We start from the raw sequence: 12,355 nt of genomic DNA on the forward strand, positions 1-12,355 counted from the left end.
CACTCTGCAAAAGTGGGGCCCCAGCTGTAAAAAATATTTTTTTTTAAATTCACATAGGAAGCCATTAGGTCCCGGGGCCTTTCTGGGTTGCATCTCGCCCAGTGCCACGCCCAGCAAATAAATGGTATTTTAATTGTATTGTAATTGCATTTATATAGCGCTTACTACCCTTGACACGGCATCGAAGCACTTTTTCGGCGAGTAGCACGCTACCCCGGAACCCATAATGGATTAGTGGTGAACTAGTAAAGTGAAAATATGAAAGTAATTTGAGTTTCCATTTGAATTCTGAATGCACCTCACTACCTCCATGGTAGTGAGGTGCATTCGGAATTTCAGACCCAGTTTGGGATCAAATTACATACACCCCTAACATGTTGGAGATCACAGATGTTCCTTACTCTGCGTATCCGCATACCATGCTCAAAGGACAATTGTAGTAGCGCAATTTAAAATGAATACATTTAAAATTGTTTCCGTTAAGACCAGTTTTCTATGTTGTATTCATAGTGTGTAAACCATAGTTATGTGTTGATCTTTTCAGGACTTCCGCATCGCCCACCCAGCAGCAGAATCAAAAGCAATTGTCTCACAATGCAATGCGCGCAGACTGCGTAACATCGCATCAAAGGAAAAAGTAAGTACCTTTTAAAGTGCACTATTTCCTCAGCTCTAATATCAGCACTTAAGAGATTATGTGAGAGCTTTCTTGACATTTCAACTGCATTTGGTTATCCTTGCGCCTTGAAGTTCTTTAAATGTATTAAACTACTTTTCATCCTCATTGTAACCAGCTACTTCACCTAAATTCCTGAATTTTTGACTATATTAAATTATCTGCGACCAATATTCCTATTTTGAGGCCTTGCTATGCCTCAGCTCAACACCAGAGCATACTACTCATGCTTACTACCACTTGTGACATCATTGGCCACACCCTGCTTGCCTCCTGTGACATCAGTGCTTACTAAATTATGTAAAATCATTGTGTAACGGCAGGTTTTGTTATTGATACAAAACAGAAAAAACAGGTAAACACTCACATGGTCCCCTCTCTGTGGGGCTGTATGTCAGACTGTCGAATTGAAAAATATATACCTGCAAAAATATTGGCTGCACATTATTGATTACCACTATATCCTCAAGGTAAGTTAATATATAGGTAAGTATAGGATTACTGTTATTAAAGCCACTTTTATCTGGTACACTGACAAAATATCGACACCCAAAATATCCCCATACAAAAATATCGTGACCAAATATCGATGTCAAAAATATCTACATCCTATACTTATAATAGTAAGGACAAAAATATAGAAAAAAATATCGATGTCATAAATATAGTTGTACAAAATATTGTGTTTTATAAATATATAAAATAAATTAATAAGTATTACATTTATTAAAGAATAACATTAATTAAAAATAAATAAATTAGATTTAATATACATTTTAAAAATTATAGCAAATAAACCTATTTTAAAATTAAACACACATATATAATAATAAATATATATATGTATATATACATAGATATTTACTTTAAAACAATTAAACTAATAATTTTAATGTATTTTATAATTTTAAATTATATAAATATTTAACAAATAAATACATTATCTACTGGCGGTCGCCAGCAGATAGTTATAGTTAGGACCCTGTTTCCATAGGAAATCCGCAACATTCTATTTGGAATAACTTTGGCGCCGGTCGACGAATCCTCGCAAAATTTTCAAAATATATATACATATACCAATAACATAAAATCTATTTAAAAACATTCTATTATCAATTAATACACTAAACTATTTAAAAATCTTTAAACTTAAATTTCCCACTCCAGTGAGTGCAAGAGTAGGGAAAGTGTTGTATAGCGGAGGGGTAAAAATGACTATTCCCACTCCAATGAGTGCAACAGTAGGGAAAGTGTTGGATAGCGAACGGGTAAAAATTACTATTCCCACTCCAGTTAGTACAACAGTAAGGAAAGTGTTGGATAGTGGCGGGATAAAATTTTCTATTCCCACTCCAGTCAGTGCAACAGAAGGGAAAGTGTTGTATAGCGGAGGGGTAAAAATGACCATTCCCACTCCAATGAGTGCAACAGTAGGGAAAGTGTTGGATAGCGAAGGGGTAAAAATGACTATTCCCACTCCAGTTAGTGCAACAGTAGGGAAAGTGTTGGATAGTGGACAACCCACACCTAAAATCAATTACACAATTACCATAATTAATTGTCAATTAATTAATCCATGTTAACAGCTAATTATTAATTAAAAATAAATTACTTACCACCCTTTACCCCTAAAAACCCCACAACCTGCACCTAAATGTAATTTCACAATTACCATAATTAGTTTTTAATTAATTAATATTAATTAACTACTAATTATTAATTAATTAAAAATAAATTACTTCTCACCCTTTACCCCTATAAACCCCACAACCTGCACCTAAAATGTACTGAAAGAATAAAAAAAAAACACAATTAACATAAAATCTCAATTAAAAAATATTAATAAATAAATATATTCATTAGTTTATTATAATTACATTACTTCCCACCCTTTCCCCCAATAAACCCACAACCCGCTACGGAACTGAAAAAAGCAAAATGCAATTACAATAAAATTTATAACTACTAAAAATGTAATACATATATTAAAAAACATAAATAATACTTATACAAAAAATACATCACATACATTTAAAATGTATACTAAAATACATAACACTAATTAAAAAAAACGATATTTTAAACAACTATATTTTTGCAAACAAGATTAATGACTTCTATATTTTTAAAAGCGGTATTTCTTACCTCAAAGTCGATATTCTTGACCACGATATTGTTGCTATCGATATTCCTGTGTCACAATATTTAAAACTCGATATTAGTGTAAGTGAACATTTCCAACTCCATATTTTGACTGAATACATATGTATCTATGTTACGTAGATGTGGAATTAAAAATAGAATATCTATACCTACCTTCTCAGTATAATTAGGGTGGATATTCTGGAGTTAATATTTTTGCAGGTGGACACGGAGAGCTTCATATCTGGATTAGTCTGGATAGTTACAGGATTTCTGCATGACTTTTCAGCACTCACGGCAAATTAGATTTGTGCATTCTGGGGAACAACCCATACAATGAAAAATACCAGTTTTCTCTTCATATCCAATTTTTGTTCTCCCTCCTCAATGTAAAATATGTTGTTTTTTCTGGTTTGGTCAAGTTTGAAATGTTTTTTACTTGGTATCCCTAATGAATCATAACTGGTGCTTACACATTGCAAGAACTGAATATTAAATCATCACTCTTAAGGACAGACACAGTGTACTTCACTCCTTAACTGGAAAGGGACAGGTATGTGGATGCAGAGAACACTTACTGGGAAACTGCAATGGAAGATCATATTCATGACAGAATTTCAGACCCAGTCTGGGAATAAATTACATACACCAGCCACATGTTTGAGTTCACAGATGTTCCTGAATCTAATTACCTACTTCCCATTACTCATTGTAGTTTCACACAGAGCCCATGAAAACAAATAAATACAAAATTGAAATAAATACACAATTGTATCTGTTTAAACCAGTTTTCTATGCTGCGTTCATAGTGTGTAAATATAAGCATGGTCTGATCTTTGCATTCCCCGCCCAATAACAGATTCAAGAGCGGTTGGCTCGCAACGCAATGTGCGTAGACTGCGTAACATCGCATTGAAGGGAAAATGAAGTACCTTTAAAAATATACAATTTCCTCAGTTTAATATCAGGTATTAAGAGATTATGTGAGAGTTTATATGACATTTAAACTTTAATTGATTATCATTGCACTTTCAAGTTCTTTAAATGTATTTATCTACTTTTCATCCTTGTTGTAATCAACTACTTCACCTAAATTCCCAAATTAACGGCGTATTAAATTATCCACCATCTATAATCCTATTCCCAACCCCACCGATCCCGCACCCAACACCAGGGCATTCTCATGCCTACCTCTTGTGACGTCAGTGGCCACACGCCCTCTTTCCTCCTGTGACACCGGTGCTAACACCATCTTTCACTTCTGACATCAGCCATCTTCCTAAATTAAGCAAAATCATTGTGTAAAAGCAGGATTTGTTATTAATACAAAACAGCTAAACACTCACATGGGCCCATCTTTATGGCGTTGTATGTCAGAATGTCGAGTTCCCAAATATTTTCCTAGAAAAATATTGGCTCCACAATAATGACCCACTATATCGTCGGGCAAGTGTATATAGGGAGGTTTAGGCTTACTATTCTTAAGGCCACATTTATTTACGTTATGAGGATGAGGAGTTAAGAATAGTCAATCTAAACTTAGCTTCTGGATATAGTTCTGGTTGATAGTCTGCAGTCAGTATTTGCGTTGGTCGACATTGAAAACTGGATGGTCTGGATTACTCTGGATAGTCGCAGGATTTGTGCAGTAATTTTCAGCGCTTGAGGCAAATGTTTGCATTCTGGAGCACGACCCTTACACTGAAAAAGACCACTTTTCTCTTTATATCTTGTTTCTTTCTTAGATCAGGGTTTGTGACAATTTTGCTTACATTATGCTTATTAATTGTGCCCCACCGTAACCGTGGAAGATTTGTTGTGCTTTGGTAACTTTGTAATGTTTATTTTACCTGATCTCACTTATGAATCATACCTGGTGTTTACTCACTACAAGAACTGAATATTCAGCCACCACTCTTAAGGACAGATGCAGTGTACCTCACTCCTTTACTGGGAAGGGAGATGGGTGTGGGTGCAGGCAATACTTACAGGGGAAAATCCACAGGAATATCCCTTTCATGGCAGTGAGGTGCATGCAGAATTTCTCATCAAGTACAGTGGGGCCACGGGAGCTTTAATGGTTGGGCTATGGCAGCACGTCTAGCTCTGATATCAGCTTTCATGTTTGCAACCCACTGGGAAAATGCCAGGGTGGCTGAATGGCTAATCCGGCAGCTACCCTAATCTGAGTCATCTCCGTGGTCTGGGAGAACCGAAGAGCATGGCTGTGGGCAAATAGTGCTGGACTTGTGGGTCTAAAACGAGGAAGTAATCCCCTCATTCTATCCTCAGGGAAGTTGTGGAGGACTGGGCCGCGGATATTCGTAAACCAGATTCCTATCCCCATGTGTCATCTGGCAGTGGGCATGAGCTACAGTGTCCGAAAAACAGGTAAAATGCCTAGAAACACCTACACCTTTGGTGACTCTGCAGGCTTTTTAATTTACTGCTCTCGCCCCAAATGTCAAATCCCTGTGCTGACAAAATGCTCATGCCCAGCTCTATACCTGGTAGTAGTTTGCCATGCCAGGGAATGCTATCTAATGGCTCCTACTAGAGTTTCCATCCCTAGTGGAGAGTGGCCACTGGCATGTATAAGTTGAACATTCACAGGCTCTTATATTTACATTTATTTTGGTCAATATTTCATTCCAAAATATGGTGATCTTAACGATAATCAGGATTCATGATGGTCTTTTTTCAGGTGGTAGAAAATTGACAAGATGTTTAACAACTTGGCAGTCTTTGTCAGTGTCATTTTTGAGCTGAGGAGGATGGAGACTTCCTAGGTTTCCTCTTCCTGAGCAGCGTACAGGCCTTTAAAAGTGCTTAAGTGCTTTCAGGGCTGCCTGGTCATGAAGATCAAGAGTAGCTCTCGTTGAGACTAGCTGCCCCTGCTAGAGTCGAAACCAGTGCTTTAAATGGAAAAAAATAAGTGCAGGTACTCACCAAATTGAGATGTGGACTAGGGGGCGGGGTTTTGGGTGGGGCTATGGGGCGGAGCTATGGGCAGCGCAAAGGAATCCGGTCAGGGGCACCCATTTAAGCATTCATGCACGCAGGAGGGCATTCAGTACATGTATTTTAGAAACTCCTACATTCGTTGCTGCCCACATTACTAAACCTTGATTCCCACCTGCTGTGCTACAGCATCACTATCGCCACCTTCCTCCTCAGTCTGGTTGCAAACAAGTGCTGCTGTACTCTGCTTTGCCAGCAGGAAGCCTTCTCTTCGATTTCCAGAGAGTAACTAAATATGTGTTAGAAGGCCCTGCTCACACACGTACAGTTCTATGGACGCAACAGAGCCTAAGTGGACACTGTCAGTAATCACAGTGTGAGTCGGCCGCCTCCCAAATTTTCTGCCAGCTCTGAATGAATGCCTTCTGAAGGCATCTCTATTAGCACATTGTAAGGTGAGATTAGCACTGGATCAGAGTGTTTCACGTAAACAGATCCACTTGTTGTCAGCTGTGTTGCGCTTCTTTTTGAAAATGCCAATTTCACCGAGCTTGGCTGACATCCCCATGAGTACCGGTACTCTCTTTGGACAAAGAAGTTCCGGTACTTAAGCACCGAAAATTTAGAAGTGCCAGTACTCAGTACCGGCCCATTTAAAGCACTGGTCCGCAACCCAGCTGTAGCAGCGGTCCCTGCTCTTCATGGCGGAGGAAGTTGGTGCTCTGTTGAAAGGCGGTCCCAGGCTGTCAAAGTGTCAATGCAGCTATACAATCCCTGGCAGAATGGGTCAGCAGAGACTAATGGCTGCCAGGCAATGTGGCAGATGGAACATGCAGCAGGCACTGCAGAGATGGAGAAGCAGGGGAGTCCAGGAGCCATAATTCCTCTGCTTCACTGGGGTCTCAGCAGATTTAGGTGGGCGGGGCAACACAGGGAAGCAAGCCCCACATCACACAGTAACAGTTGGAAACAATGTTTGCTACGTTTTTTGTCACAGCAGTGAATGACCAGGTTTCAAATCTGGGTAGGACACTGGCACTCCATGAGAGCCCAGCATAACAATAATATGAATAGCTTGTTTTGTATATAGTGATACATTAATGATACTTTAAATTTCTAGACCTCTGAAGGATGAATGGTTGACATTGCCTTACCAGGGCTCCAAATTAAGACCTAAAGGTCTCAACAGATTTAAGGAAAGAGTTTAGTACACTAACCTTTTATACTGGCTTTCATCATCCAACTCTCCTCCAGCATCTTTTGAAGCATGGCATATAAGACAAGGCTCATTACTACACTAATTTCAGAGCATGGCCAAATCACCTCTTTCCCCTTACCTCTCCTACCTGCGCCCTATTCTGTCCTTCAAGGGTCTGCTACTGACCCTCATGCCACATTTATTTTGCCATAAGGCCTTATTAGTTAAACTATGCAGATGACACACAAATCATTTAGAAATTCGAACAATAACCTGACGTCGGCTTTTACATGATAGGCCCACGTCATTGTGCAGTTGAAGACTTAAGGACCAGAAACACCTGAAATCAACCAGTAAAAAGAGTGACATCCTGTAATGCAGCACTGGCCTTATGTTGAACTGGTAACGGTCTTGAGTCGGCCTGAGGTGTCAAGGATAGGTTTGTGAGCTAAGTTGGATGTATTTATCACTGACTTTGATGAAAAAGGCGGAGGTCAATTTCCGCGCCTTGGTCATTACAGGGGCCACTGGAGTTAAGGGCCCACTTCTAATGAGGTCATCGGTAGTTTAGTTCTACTTCCACCTCCCGAGTCTCCTCAGGAGGATATTCACTTTCCTCGGATTTCAATAAAGAGTTCAGCCTCCTATCACACTTGTAATTTCTCATTAGTACTACCTGCCAATGGACTCTATATCTGCTGTCTTCTTTGGTGGTGTTTGCAGAAATGAAGGGCCCAATATCTAGAGACCATGGTGAAAAGTAGCGTGTGCAAACTGCACTTGAAATTATTTGCGACCCAGGCTGCATTTTGCAGGCAATTAATGTGCTAACCTGTGACATAGCAGAACGAGGATTCACGGGGGTTGCAAATCACAGTGTGAGCCGGCCCCCTCCCAAACGTCCTGCCAGCTCTACATGAATGCCTTCTAAAGGCGTCTCATTTAGCACATTGTAAGGCGAGATTAGCACTCAATCACAGTGTTTTCACGTAATCGGACCCACTCTTTGTCAGCTGTGTTGCATTTCTTTTTGAAAATGCCAATTTCACTGAACTTGGCTCACATCCCCATGAGTACCGGTACTCTCTTTGGACAAAGAGAAGTTCCGGTACTTAAGCGCCGAAAATTTAGAAGTGCCGGTACTCAGTACCGGTGAGTACCGGCCCATTTAAAGCACTGGTCGAAACAGCAGATCTCAAGATTCAACATACCCGCTGGGGAAGGCGTACGTACAGCAACACAAAGCCCTGAGAGACAGCTCTGCCTACATCTGGAGAAACCTCCAGTCACAACATTATGTGATGTGAATGGGGTGCAACTCTCTTTCAGTACCAAACCAATCAGACAGACCAATCTCTGACCAATACTTTTACCATGCCGTTCCAGTGATTCAAAACTGTGTGGTAAGATGGGTGAGGAAATGCTCAGATATTGTGTATTGTAGTTGCTGTTTTGAAGTAGCTCTTGTTCTGATTTGAATTTGCTGATGTTTCTTGACCTCAATATATAAATATGCGGCTCTTTGCTCTGATTTACGGTGGTTAAATTGACTATGCATCCATCCTATCCTTAGTTGAAACATTTGTTATCAGAAGCAAAGTTTACAGGACAAGGAATACTATCATTGCTTTTTACCCTCATAAATGTGAGTGTCTACACACATAGGGGCCTATAATTTTTAAGACCGTAAAGTGTGTTCAGACCCCGTTCGGGAGGCTATGCGGCGTCAGTTGCTACTTTACCCCCTTGTAGGGGTTAAGGTTGTTTGCCACTGATGGCCTGGGGACTGTCCTACTATCACTCTGCAAACTGGGCCGAATAGAACCCTTTTTGCACTTTCCTCTCAGGGTAGTGAGGTCGACCAGTCAAAGGCTTCTCAGCACTCAGCCATCAACCATCAAGCAACAGCAACAATAATTTTAATGGCTGCCCAGTGTTTGCCTTTACAAGAAAGTACTTGAAACACAGTTGCACTATTGCACTAAATACTGCACAACTTTCAAAGATGATAATAGTGTCTTTAAGAGCGATTCCTCTGTAGGCTGCCCAGTGTTTGCCTTTACAAGAAAGTACTTGAAACACAGTTGCACTATTGCACTAAATACTGCACAATTTTCAAAGATGATAATAGTGTCTTTAAGAGCGATTCCCCTGTAGGCGCTTGGTCTCCTAGCTGTGGGTGAATTTTCTGGTGAGTTCACGAGTGGCATGAATCAGGCTCAAGTGAATTTTTAATGTGCCCATAGATAAATACGCTCATTTTATTGTGGTCTTACCTCTCCAATTGACTTTATGAGTCATTCATAGCATCTTTGCACTGGGGGTGAACCTCATGCGCACCTGGTCAGGGTCATGTTAAACCAGCAAGTCCTGTCAGGGTTGGGTTGGGATCAAAAATCATCCGGGCACACCAAAAAAAAGTGGCCCACATTTGCATATTGCCTTTCCGCAAAACACTGCTTCAGCGAAGTTTTATGAGAAGAAAGGGGGTGCGGGGCATGTTTTATTAACTTCACTTAGATAAAAAAAAATGCACAGATTAGTTCACACTGCTGAGCCACACATGAAGGCAAGTGAGACCACTTCTGCTCAGGCCCCCTGCCCCCGCTCAATCAGCATACATTAATGGGCCAGCCCCGCGAGGAAAAGGGAGTAATACCTCTGCCCATCTGCCTCTAGAAAGGCCACTCAGGAACCCACTGGTCCGCTGGCATCATCCTAACAGCACAGACAGCCCCTAGGCTGCCCAAAAAATTAGCCCACAGCTAGAACTCTGCTACCGGCCCTTCGGCCATTTCCCGAGTGCCCGCGTTACCAATCCGACCCTGAGTCCTGTTGGAGAATCCAAGCCCAGGACTCGCAGTGTCAATCAGATCAGAGAGCACACCTGCCCAGCTTTGATGGAAGATGGTGTGTGACCAGGCCTGGTGTGGTTGTAAATGTTGCTGTTTTCTGTATATTCAGTGATGCAGCCCTGCCTAGGCCAAAACTGATAAGGCTCACAGACAGGGTGGAAAGAGTCTGAACGGATTGTACAGCCATGTGTTGGCCAATGGCAACTGCCCAGTTGTAGCCGTCATTTGGGCTGACGTCGGTCACTCTGATGTAACCCTCGTCAAAGCCTAATGCAAACAGGTAATCAAAATTCTTATCCAGGACTGCAGCAAGCATGAAATTGTTGCCCTTTACAGGGCATTGTATAATATATTTCTGTAGCCCTCTTCCAGGACTGCAGTAACCACACAGTTGCAGCCCCACTGGGTGATGGCAGGCATGTAGTTGAAGCCCTGACTCGTCTGACAAGGAAAACCAAAGGGGATGATGGACGGAGTGTTGAACATTGCAAGCACTCACCCCCAGTCAACTGATCTGGGTTTAATCCATCACCATTCTTTAGCTCACTCCGCCACCCCAGTTCAGAAATGGCCATATGCAAATCAGTCTGACCCTGTGCCTCATGGGAACAGTCCAGCCCGAACTGCCAAGCCATGTCTTCCCTGGACCGGAAACAAGCATCCTGGGACCGGTTTCGGGTTCATAACCCTCATCAGCCAGGCTATCTTGAATCCAGTGGCAAAGTGAGCAAGGGACCCACGTCTGGGCATACCCTGCCAAGTTAGGGCGAACAAAGCAAAACCAAAGGGGATGATGGACGGAGTGTTGAACATTGCAAGCACTCACCCCCAGTCAACTAATCTGGGTTTAACCCATCATCATTCTTTAGCTCGCTCCGCCATCCCAGTTCAGAAATGGCCATATGCAAATCAGTCTGACCCTGTGCCTCATGGGAACAGTCCAGCCCGAAGTGCCAAGCCATGTCTTCCACAGTGTGATACCAAACCAAGATGTGAGGCTGGCATGGGGAATCCACAGACACCAAGGTCCTCCCTAGTTCGCTCTTCCTGGATGTTCCACAGCCACCATGGACGCACTGCGCATCACTCTTCCTAGACAGACCTTCCTCCTGCAGTTCAACAGGCAGACAAGTGTCCTCACCTCTGGGAGACTGAATGTGTGGCAGAGGCCCAACCTGGTTGCACAGCAGCCATTTGAATACTCATTTGAGTGTTCTGTAGAACATTCTGTTCCTTGATCATGAAGGACACAGACCCTTTGTGCAGAGTGATGATTCGCTCAGTAGGTGGCACTAAGGCTGTCTCCATCCTGGAGCATCCATAACAGAGTCGCAAAGAGGAGTGAGGTTTCTGCACTTGAATGTTATCAGCCCAACTAAAGGAGTAATAAGGGCCTGACAAAAGGGCAGACCTTTCCTAGAGACTTACTCACCTTTCACAACACCCTGAAGTTCAACCCTTAATTTCTACTATCTACCAAATAGCATTGCTCAGGAAGCCTAGTCAGCAGCTCCTTTCTAACCAGAATGACTCATTGAATTTCTAAAGGCAGTCCTGTCTCCACTCTGCTAACTTCAGTGCCTGGTTCTCTTTCCTCCTGCTACAGGAATGCAGGTAATAAGCTTCTACTGTCTTGGAACACATCTTACCCTCCATCTTGAGCTAGGTAAGACCAGAGATATCACAAATTGATTCCCCTAGCCTGCATTACTCTGGCGCATAGACACACCATGCATGTAACACACTCGTTCTGCATATTCACACACAAATGCTTATCATGCATAAGAGATTTTAGTCCAAGGCCATGGGTATATGCACATAAACAGAACTTTAAGCAGGTGGGCCGATTGGCCCAAATTCTTGGGACACAGATAAAAAGGTCTTGTCGCACTATTGATTTTGTTTAAGAACGGTATGCTGACACCATAGATGTATGCACAACGGTCATGACAGAGTCAGGAGCCTACTTTCAGCAATGAGTGCAATGCTTCACTTCAGCTCACATGGCAGGTCCATGGCGCCACCTGATGTCATGATCCTATAGGGTTGAAGGCAGGGAAGCTCCAGTACTCCCAAGAAATTGTGTGCAAGATTACTGTAGACTACTATGTGCTGCACAACCCAAGATTGACACCATTCTGGCTTGGGCACCCCCCAAGACCCAGACTGAGGTCTGAGCCTTCTTAGGTCTCTCCAGGTACTACCGCAGTTTTGGCAAGCGGTAGGGCATCATTGTTGCCCCCTTGATTGAGCTGACTTCACGGAAGCAGCCATGTCAATGATCTGGCCTGAGGCATGCCAGTTCACTTTTGATGCCCTGGAGGAGGCCATGTGCACGGTGCCTGTGCTTCAAGGCTCCTGACTTCTCCAAGGATTTTGTGGTGCAGACTGATGCCTCCAAGCATGGCATGGGAGCAGTGCTTTTCACAGCTAAACAAAGAGGGCCTAGATAAACCCGTAGCTTTCATTAGTAGGAGGCACCTTCCCGGGGAACAGAGGTGAAGTGAAATTGAAAGGGAAGTT

General features: G+C 42.3%; 1 long non-coding RNA gene across 1 annotated transcript in view; it reads left to right on the top strand.

Annotated features, from left to right (window-relative positions):
• Positions 1-550: 550 nt before the first annotated feature.
• The window catches only part of LOC146832725 (uncharacterized), a 188,356-nt gene continuing 176,551 nt past the window's right edge, over positions 551-12,355 (top strand). Inside the window, exon 1 of the long non-coding RNA XR_014961324.1 lies at positions 551-637. This is a non-coding gene — a long non-coding RNA (uncharacterized LOC146832725). The remainder of the gene's footprint in view (positions 638-12,355) is intronic.

The sequence above is a fragment of the Triturus cristatus genome, chromosome 5_1, assembly GCF_964204655.1.
Source record: "Triturus cristatus chromosome 5_1, aTriCri1.1, whole genome shotgun sequence".
Taxonomy (NCBI): Eukaryota; Metazoa; Chordata; class Amphibia; order Caudata; family Salamandridae; genus Triturus; species Triturus cristatus.